This window comes from Lolium rigidum, chromosome 1 (assembly GCF_022539505.1).
Source record: "Lolium rigidum isolate FL_2022 chromosome 1, APGP_CSIRO_Lrig_0.1, whole genome shotgun sequence".
In the NCBI taxonomy this organism is placed as follows: domain Eukaryota; kingdom Viridiplantae; phylum Streptophyta; class Magnoliopsida; order Poales; family Poaceae; genus Lolium; species Lolium rigidum.
The window spans coordinates 253,788,438-253,799,250 of NC_061508.1; the positions used below are offsets into that span (position 1 = coordinate 253,788,438).

At 43.7% G+C, this 10,813-nt stretch overlaps 1 long non-coding RNA gene across 2 annotated transcripts; it reads left to right on the plus strand.

The window, feature by feature from the left end:
• The first annotated feature begins 5,329 nt into the window (after positions 1-5,329).
• Positions 5,330-9,628, plus strand: LOC124692735. 2 transcript variants are annotated; one of them, XR_006999661.1, is made up of 5 exons: positions 5,330-5,752; positions 7,271-7,363; positions 8,200-8,258; positions 8,556-8,652; positions 9,123-9,628. It is a non-coding gene; the product is annotated as an uncharacterized LOC124692735 (long non-coding RNA). The 2 variants fall into 2 exon arrangements; XR_006999660.1 differs by lacking the exon at positions 8,200-8,258 and having other exon boundaries at positions 5,334-5,752.
• Positions 9,629-10,813: the final 1,185 nt, after the last annotated feature.

Consider the following 10,813-nt stretch of genomic DNA (forward strand, 5'->3'; position numbering starts at 1 on the left):
TATGTAAAAGTATACCTCTCACCACCAATTGTAAAATCGAGTAACAATGTGTCATTTGATATTGAAACACTTTTGTAATAATTTATTGTCCAAACATGATATTTTGCTTATTGTGCTGTTTCTTGAGCTGATATGTCATGTTTATGTTTCCTCCTGGTCTTCATGGCAAGTCCAGTAGTTTTTGGAACATCCATAAGTAAATTCATAATGTTGGGCGATTCATATCGAGTGCAGTTTGAGCTTAGAAGTGGTATACCTCCCGTGTAAGCTATTCATAGTAAATATAATAGGAACTCATTTGGGAGTTCAGTAGAAAAGTTATTATAAGGCAAGTCCACCAACGTTCGCAATGTAAGATGTCAGCTATTTAGTTTTATTTCTAAGTGATATTATGGTATTGTAACAATTTTTTATGTTATTATTGTAATTTTTTTATCTTTGGCACGCTAATGTCCCGCAGCAACGGACCTCATGTTATTAACTATATAAGTGATGCTTCTAGATATCAAAACAAATTTCCGCAGCAACGCGCGGGGTATTATCTAGTTCTTTATATGTACCAATGCTCCACAAAGTGTGTAACAAGTTCTTTGAGGTTTCAGAATAAGTTTCAACGTCCCAAATTATCACAACAACAACAGATAGATGGACGCTATGAAATATATCAACACTTCCTATGAATAATCAGTGACCGAAACTAAAGGAGCCGCGCACATACATGTTGATGCACACACACATCCTTATGCTTCTCCAATCAGTACATCGATACATGCCTATGCTTTTTTTTATCTCATGTATACACATGCAATTCAATAGGACAAAAGATGCATTTGTTAACAAGATTAGATGGATGAGGAGGAAAGAGACCTCGCGAGGCCATACCATCTCGGAGTGGTGGCCTACAGTAGAACCCTTGGTGGTGTGGTCACCAGAAGATGCCAGCAGGCGGCTCCGATCGGATCTGCAGGGCGGACGAACACTAGCTCGTCCTCCGTGCCTCCCTGTCGCCATCCCGGCAACACAGCGAGCCCCTCCCGCAGCCCTACCGTCACACGCCGTCAACCGCATAAGCCGTTCGATTTGTTGCCATGGATGACCCCGTAAGTGCGGAACTCTGAATATTAAAATGAGAAAAATCTAAACCTGTAGATTAATCGAACAGGAAGCAAACGAACTCCAAGACCACCTAGGAAATGATTACAAACTGCAGCAGGCACAAAGAAAATTCGCATTTATTGCATTACAATTAGAATAGAGAGAATTTAGGCAATGAACAAAAGAGCGACGGAACAACTCTCTCGTTGGTGTGTGCAGATCACACCGGCAGCCCAAGGAACTGGAGAAAAATAGTTGGCACGCAGCTGAATAACACTCGCTAATAGACTGAACATAAATTCAGATGAACGTGACTTTCTCTACTAACTACATGTTTAACGGAAGAAAAGCCAAAATATTTAGCAAGAATGGATGGAGGAAACCGGAAGAGGAAGAGAGAGGCTTCACCACGGTTGTAGTAGTTTGCTTCGATTGGTGGCCGGCGGTAGGAGCAGGTGGTCGGCACTAGTAGGTCGAGGGCCGGGTTGCGAGAAGAAGACGCCAACAACAACAGGCTATGCAGGCGACCACCGGCTCGTCCTCCGTGCCTCCCCGCCGCACTCCCGGCGCCGCTGTGAGCCCGTCCCACCAGCCACGATCACATGTTGTCACCTGAAGGGGCCATTCGATCTGTGCTAGTGGGTGGTCGTGGATGCGGCCTGGAGATGAAGTTGGGCAGGAGGGTCGGCCAGAACTAGACGAAGCCACGCGGCGGCGCCGCTTTGGAAGATTCCTGTGGGTCTAGGGCTCGCCGTGGGGGCTGCATAACGGTGGTTGCACGACAAGGAGACGGTATAGAATAGGAGGAGTTGGTCACGGTGCGATGGTCGGCGGTGCGAGGGATCGCCGGAACCGGCCGGGATTTGCCGGCGATGAGAAGCGGCGCTGCGAAGGGGAAAAGACGTGTCGCTGTGTTGGGTAGAGGATGTGAGGGGTGGGGTGGGGTTTTCTTCCGGCTTTGTTGGACTTGGCATACGATTTTCGTTCGCTCCAAAAATAAATTTTCATGAAGAGAGTTTGGATCCATCGTTGATTGTTTGGAGCAGGATTGAGGATGGACAGCGGAGATCTATCGTGCCACGGATCGATAACATGTAGTCCCGTGCTATGTCTTAATTACATGATGAAAATCAATACTAGTATACTAGTCAATCTGGTCCAATTACTAACTGCATTGTGGACGGTTCGACTTTCCAAAATTTGCTGGCATCCTTAATTACCGTTCTGCATGCGTGTGTTATGGTTGTGTGATTCCAATAGAGTACATAGCTTAGCTATACGAAAATTAGAGAGGCAAATTTTCAGCAGATTTACTTCTTTGATATTTAACAAATTTCTTGAAAGCACGTACAACCAAAACAAGAAAAACTAGGAAAGTACTATTCACATGCGATCTTCTTTAAGAGATTTTGGACTTTGTTAGTCCAAGAAGTGTTGAATGCAGTAAATACGTGTGAAATACCTGAAGGGTGGAACAATTCTGTCATTGTTATGATCCCGAAGGTTCAGAACCCGGAGAGTGTTTCTCGGTTCAGGCCAATCAGCTTATGTAATGTTGTATACAAAATAATTTCCAAGATGTTGGATGGACTAGGGAGACGAGCATCTCCACGGCCGACGCAAAAGTGCGGGCGACTAAATAATTGAATCTGCACCTTATCCTAGCGGCTCTGCGTAAATTAATCGGACCGTTCGCGGCGACGCATTTTAAAATACGTAGGGTCGTTGGAGATGTCCTAACAAAACCAACCACAACCAGGTTGGTTTGCGTGATATATGTACCTCCATTTTCACGCCACCAAGTACAACCTAACGCCACTACTACCAAAACAATGGTGGCGTACAATACCATATTATATTTCGCTTGGTCAAGATGCTGGCCCCACCTAGTGGCGGTGTTTCGTTTCTAACGCAACGCTACCAGTAGTAGCTTAGTGGTGGCGTTTAACTTTTTTGCAACGCCATTGTAATTAACAGTAGCGTTGTAGAAATAACATGCGCCACTAACTATACAGACTGGTGGTTGGGCCGCTGGCTACAAACTGGGAGTTTTCTACTGTAATTCTAAAATCTTCCTCCGAGATAGTCATGCTTGTGAATGATGTGCCACTTCGGAGTCGTGTAATCGATTTACCTCTTTACACCATCCTAGGTGTCGTGAACCATGTTTTGTGGTCCCCATGGAGTGTACCCCCAATCTTTCATCCAAAGTGGTGATTCCATGTGAAGCTTATCTTTTTTTGTGTTAGTGTGGGTCCTATAAACATGAAAACGTTAAAAGGATCACACGTTCTTACAAGAGTTGGGACGAAGGCCTCGAAGTGGGAGCTTAACACTATAAGTCTAAAATCTTCCTCCGGGGTAGTCATGTTTGAGAAAGAGGTGCCACTTTGGAGTTGTGTAATCGATTTTCCTATTTACACCATTTGTTTATGCCCATAATAGGATTCCATGCAACGGGGGTAGGGATTCCGATCATTCCTACCCAATTCCAGGTGAAACCATGTTTTGTGGTCCGCATGGAATGTACCCCTATCTTTCATCCAAAGTGGTGATTCCATGTGAAGCTTATCTTTTGTGTGTGTGTTAGTGTGGGTCCTATAAATATGAAAACGTCAAAAGGATCCCACGTGCTTACAAGAGTTGGGACGGAGGCCTCGAAATGGGAGCTTAACACTATAAGTCTACAATCTTCATCTGGGTAGTCATGTTTACGAAAGAGGTGCACTTCGAGTTATATCTTGGCTTTTCCTCTTCACGCCACACTTTTATACCCATATAAGTACCCAATGCAATAAGGGGATATTTTTTACCCTTCCTCTCACGGTTTTAAGCGAAACCCTATTTTGTGTGCCTCGTGGTGCCTACCCCTTGTTTACTTCTAAAGTCATGATCGATTCCAAGTGCTCATGTATTTGTTTGTGACATAAGAGTTGATCGTGGCCTCGAAGTGAGAATTTTGTGCTATAATTATGAAATCATCCTCCAGGGAAGTTATGTTTGCGAATGAGGTGCCACTTCAGATTTGTGTATTGATTTTCCTCTTTATGCCACCCTTATATGCACATATTATTAATTGAAAACAATAATAGGGCGACCCACGAGTCATCCGTTGGTATAAACTCGTGCCCATATCCTTCCCATGGCTAATCATGTCGCCCGTGGGTATTGCCCATGGGAAAACTTGCCAACCCATACCCCGCCAATTCGGGTCGGGTGTGCCCATGGATCAAATTGCCAGCTTAGGTGTAAATCTAGGGTTTCATATGAGATGCCACTTCAAAGTGGTTCACGGCCTAGGTTTTATGTATATGTTCTATTTTCTACGTCTAGGGAGATTTTTCTCGGCTTGGTGGACTTCATCGCGAGCTAGCACAGAGTAGTAGGATCGTTCGAGACGGTTTGCATATATACATGTCATGATGTGATGTGATGCTTATGTATATAGCACATATCCATCCATAATTCTCAATGGTGAAATCATAATATGTACTCTCTCCATTCATAAAAGGATTTATCTAAATTCGAAGGTATGTATACACTAAAAAACATCTAGATGCATTCCAATTTAGAAAAACATGTCACATTTTTGTATGAACATACACAGTAACTAATTTTTTTTCCGAATTAACATACGTAGCAACTAGGAGGATTCGACACTAGTATTTTTAGCTAGTGAAAAAAAAAGAGCTAGGTACGTACTATTGCATGCGATACATCACTTGTTGTTATTGACTGTTTTAGTGTTGAGTACACAATAGAAGAGCTGGTAATTAATTCGGCAGCAAAAAATTAATTTCCAGCCAAACATGAAAACCAAGGGACGGACGCACAAGTCCCCTTTTCTCTCACCCAACACAACTCCCCCGCCCACGCATGCCGCCGCCGCTCGCCGACGAAGCTCCGGCGCCTTCTCCCCGCTGGTTCCCCGTCGACGAAGCCCTCCCGAACCCCTCCCTAATCGCGCCGCCTCGAAAAGCTGTCTCCTTTCCGGCGGCCGGCGCAGGAAGACGGGAGGACGGACTGCTGCTTGCATCCCCGAGCCTGCTGCATCCCCAACCCGCAGCGAACCCTAGTGCCGGGACTGCAGGCCGGGGTCGAGGACGACGGCTCTCGCCTCGCACAGTGCGGCTGGCCCTCGCCGTCGATTCAGCGGCCATGGGAGCCGCTGCTCGTCCAAGGGAACCTCCAAGTCCGCCGCCGCGCGCGAGCTCCGGCATCCCGCTCGCCGACATCCTCGGGGGTGCCGCTCGACGCGGCCGTGATGGCCGGACGAAGCGCGCTCACGACCTGCAGGAGCTCGCCACCCAGGAACACCTATCGCCACGCAAAGGTCGAAGTTAATTTTCCCCTGTTCTCTCGCTAGAATCGACACCATCCACCCAATCTTGTATGTGGGCGTATTTGCAGAGCTGCTGCTGCAGGATACATTGCTTTAGTTAACTCTAGATTTTCATACTAGTGCTGCATGCGTGGCTCAAATTTCCACTGGATATACATATGAAGAAATTTTCGCACCTACAGGAAATTCACCTGGGTTTGCATGGACGTTCGTTGTAGGTGTCCCTGGCAAGAGTGCAAACCAGCCCGTGAGTTCACTGCGGCAGCGGCATGCTATGGCAGCTGGTGGCCATCGTCTTCAACTCCATGGGCTTTGGTAAATTTCTGGTTCCTCTTATTTCTCCTCTATTTTCTCCGTGATAGCATGCCCATCTAGCTCTGCCTATGTGTGTTTCGGATGGAGTGGGTTTGATATGATTTTTTTTGGAAAATATGATGGTTTGATGGCAGTGGGTTTTGTTGGAATTGTTGCAATACCCTGTTCATATTTTTGGTGAAGAACACTACGCCTGAATGAATGCTTCAGTTAGTCTCTGTTTTCATTGCGTGATGGTTTCTTATGTGCGGTAAGTCGGGATCAAATCCCTGGAGCAGCATATCATGCTGGCACCGGATTCAGGTTTGTAATATTTGCATTGCCTGTGGTAGTTCAATATCACATCAATGAAGCAGCCTATCTTTTCCGCGCCTCAAATGATTTTTGCCCTATGTCGCCTTTGCGTAGTATAAGCCTTAAGCCTTTTTTCTGCTTGTTGATGGCAATTGATTTCACAACTCACATCGAAAACAGCAAGAAAAAGTAGCGAAACATAGCAACAATTCAAAATCTTGTTCGTTTTTGAATTGTTGCAGTTTGTAAATCGCTTATATTTACCATGATGGCTTAAGAGCCTAATTCTTGATCATACTTTAGTATTTTGCAACTCTTTATATGTATATTTGATCATAAACTTGTTTTCCTTCTATTTTCTAGGTTGCTTTGAACCCTAGATCACTTATATGCTATCTCATGATGTTTGTTGAGTAGTTGGTTTCTTTTTCTAACATGTGAGGTGCACAAGTGTATGCGGTCATGTAACCAAGCTGCTGCTTTTGGAGCTGATCCGGACTACTAGTTCAACAAAGTAGTTAAATCTTTTGTTAGTCAAGACTATACAGCCACCTTAAAAGGATGGATTAATTCTGTTTTTGCCTGTTTGAAATGCCTATGATGTTGCTGCTTATCTCAGAAAGCTCGATATCTGCACCTAAGTTGTTTGCGACTTGGAAACGGTTTGTAGCTCTAGTATTTTATTTTGTGTTAATAAGAAAGAAATAGGCATTCTTCTGTAGCTCTAGTTTTAGATTATCCTTAAGTTTTTGTTGAACTTTGTTGTTTGGTCGACTTGATGAATGAGAAGCTTAAACCTGAGTTGTATTGAATGTGGGAGTTCTTTGGAGCTGATCTGGACCACTAGCTCAACAAAGCAGTTTAATTTTTGTGATTCAACACAAATGCTGCTACCTTATAAAGTCTGTGCTGTTGTTGCTTAATATTATCTCGGGAAGGATGATTTAATACTGCTTAATATGTTGGCAAAGCTTCTAGTGTTGAAGAGTAATTGTGCTCATTGTTTGCACAAAGGGCTTATTTTTTCAGTATGAATTGACTTTGTAGACAGTAGAGAAATTGTTGCCTCGCTTGGAAATGACATCTACATGTACCCTGGATGTCTAGCTTGGAAATTGTTGCCTGACTGGAATGTTTTCTAGCTTTATTAATTCCTTTAGTAAGAATTTTAGAATTGGATCAGTTCCTGGCAACTTCCTTTATCTTTGTGTTTTCGAATCTCAGGGAATAAGTGGATGTGCAGCTGGCTATGAGGTAGTCATGGCCGCCTGATCTGGCTGGCAGTGGCGGCCTTCTTCTTCGACTCGGCAGGTTTAGGTGAGTGTCATGTTCCTCACTTGTCTCTTCTTATTTAGGACTCTTGTGGTGTGGTTGTCTTGACACTGTATTGGCACTGCTTTGGTTTAGTATTATGTGGTGATCTCCAATGGACACTATATTGTATAGTTAGGAAATTTGATTAGATGGCATGTTTAGGTTGGATTGCTCACTGGGTTTTTTTTTTATCTAGCTGTAGCTACGCAACATGGTAAGAACAAAATGATACCTTTGATTCTGAATTCTACATGCTAGCATGTTCCTTGCTTGCACTGAATATGCTTGTATTTGCTTGTATTTTCTAGGTTGCTTGAACCCTAGATCTCTTATATGCCATCTCATGACGTTTGTTGAGCAAATGTTCTTGTGATCGGTGTATGTGATGTGCATAATAATCCTGGTTTCCTTTTCTAACATGTGAGGTGCACAACCATATGCGGTCATGTAACCGAGCTGCTGCTTTTTGGAGCTGATATGCACTACTAGTTCCACAAAGTAGTTAAATCTTTTGTGAGTCAAGACAATGCAGCCACCTTAAAAGGATTGATTAATTCTGTTTCTGCCTGTTTGAAATGCCTATGATGTTGCTGCTTATCTCGAAAGAGTGATATCTGCACCTAAGTTGTTTCTTGTTTGTGACTTGGAAATGGTTTGTAGTTCTAGTAATTTTTTGTGTTAATAAGAAAGAAGTTGACATTCTGACCATCTGTACCACTAGTTTTAGATTATCCTTAAGTTTTTATTGAACTTGTTGTTTGGTCGACTTGATGAATGTGAACTGTGAAGCTTAAACCTGACTTGGAGCTGATCTTGTAGTTTTTATTAAATGTGGGCAGAACCTCAAGCTCTTTGGAGCTGATCTGGACCACTAGTTCAACAAAGCAGTTTAATTTCTGTGAGTCAACACAAATTTTGCCACCTTATAAGGATGAATTGATTCTGTTGTTCCTTGTTTGAAATGCCTGTGCTGCTGTTGGTTAATATTATCTCAGGAACGATGAATTAATTCTGCTAATTTTATGGATCATCTGTGTTATATATCAGCCTTGCTTGGAAATGACATCTACATGTACCCTGTATGTGTAGCTTGGAAATTGTTGCCTGACTTGAATGTTCTCTAGCTGTAGTATTTCCTTTTCGAATTGGATCAGTTCCTGACCACTTGCTTTATCTTTGTGTTTTCGAATCTCAGGGAATAAGTGGATGTGCAGCTGGCTAGAAGGTAGTCATGGCCGCTGGATCCAGCCGTCTGGCAGCTGTGGCCCTCTTCTTCGAATTGGCGGGTTTAGGTGAGTATCATGGTCCTCACTTGTCTCTTCTTATTTAGGATTCTGGTGGTGTGGTTGTACTGGCACTGCTTTGGTTTAGTATTATGTGGTGATCTACAATGGACTCTATATTTTGTCGTTAGGAAATTTGATTAGATGGCATGCTTAGGTTCGGTTGGCTCACTGGGTGGTTTTTGTTATCTAGCTGTAGCTACGCAACATGGTAAGAACAAAATGATACCCTTGATTCTGAATTCTACATGTTAGCATGTTTCCACTGAATATGATTGTATTTTGCTCCTGCCTTATGCACTTAATATCATTTGGCTTCTTATATGGCAAGTACATGCATACGCATTCTGGTAATTGGCTATGTTTGTAGTGTTCATTGTCGTGTTTATATGGATGTCATGTGGGTATACATCAGCAGAGCTTGTTTGTGTTGAGCTGTACAAATTTGCTGAAGTTTATGTGTGTGTATGTGACTGCAGGCAGGGGAGGTTGTTGCAGGCTTGGTCTTGTGCGGCTCTGGCCGGTCCACCGCGTCCCTCGCTGACTACATTTGACTAGCTACTGCTATCACGAGACTTGATGGCATTCCCTCTGTCCTCGGTTTTCTGGTAATGGACAGAAGATCAAGACTTGAGTTAACCAGCTTAATTAGGACCCGGAAATAGGTAGCGGTAGCCTTTTTGTATGCCTCTGTGTTTAGGTGAGTTAATTTGTGGTTCACCCATTGTATCGTATACGTGCTCCATGGCCATTGAGCAGCCTGTGACATGCTAAATGGTAGTGATGACTAGGTTTTGGCTATAACACAGATAAGTTGTGCTTGCGCGTTTTTTTTTTGTTTTTTTTTTGCGGGTAGTGCTTGCGCTCTTGATATTTGGTATTCTGAGTGGTTTGATTGTTGAATTATATACCTGCTGCTGGTGGTACGTACTAGTCAACTTATTGATTTCCAGTAAGATACATTAATGGTGGGCTGTTGAATTTTTGTACCAAAGGAATATACTTTCAATGGTAGATTACTTTTACCGGCCTGATAATTGAAATGATCATTCTCGATTGAGTTAACCAGTTTAATTAGGACGTGAAAACAGGCAGTGGTGGCCTTTTTTCTATGCTTCCATGGTTAGGTGAGTTTTTGGTTCTCCCGTTAACGTATACGTGGAGCAGCGTGTGACCTGCTAATTGGTAGCGATGACTAGGTTTTGGCTACAGCACACATGCGTAGTGCTTGGGCTCCTGATTCTTGGTATTCTGGGTGGCTATAGCACACAGGGATATATACTACTCAGTAGTTTCAATCGTGGATTAATTTTACGGACCTGATATTTGAAATGATCATTGTCGATTGATTCGGTGACTGGCTACGCTTGGCTGTCGGTGTTTTGGTTTCTTGTAATAGCTAGCAGAAGCAGTGAGTACTAGTGTTAACCTGAGATTGTGTAATGTTACGGGCGCAGTGGTGCTGGCCGGCGTGTGTTTGGGTTTGACCGGAAGTTGTAATTTTCCCTGTGCACGTTCTTAGTTGCATTCGTTTTGAATTGATCCGCTGAATCTCGGTTGTTATGCTAGTAAGCGCGCCCGGCAGGCTCAAGAAGGCAGATGAGGGAAATTCGTATTTACAGCCGAGCAAAAAGATTGGTCTTCACGGCGCGCGAGATGCCAGAGATGCCACCCAGTCGCGTCGCTGGAAACAGGCTGTTTTCCCGAGCCGAACGCAGCACAAAGGATAATGGCCCTTTTCTTATGGTTAGCTTTTCCTCCGCTCCGGAGATGGCAAGCTCCACAACCACTTCACAAGCTCCACGAAGAAGAAGCCCGGGCCTCTTCACAATCTTCTTGAAGAGATCACCGGAGCACCAATCACCAAGCCAACTAGGAGGTCACCCTCCAAGAGTAACAAGCTCACGGTCTCTCACTCGAACTAATCGTGGTGGAGAGCTCAACACTATGCAATGATGCAAAGCAAGAACACTAGAGGTGTTCAAATCCTTCACTCTCAAATCCCACCCAAACAACAAATGCTAGGATGAGATTGAAGAGGAAAAACAATGGGGAAAGTCAACAAAAGACTCCAAGATCTAGATCCCAAGAGTTCGCCTCACTTAGAGAAGAAATGGATTGGTGGAAGAGTAGATCTAGATCTCCTCTCTTAGATCCCTCAAGAAATAGC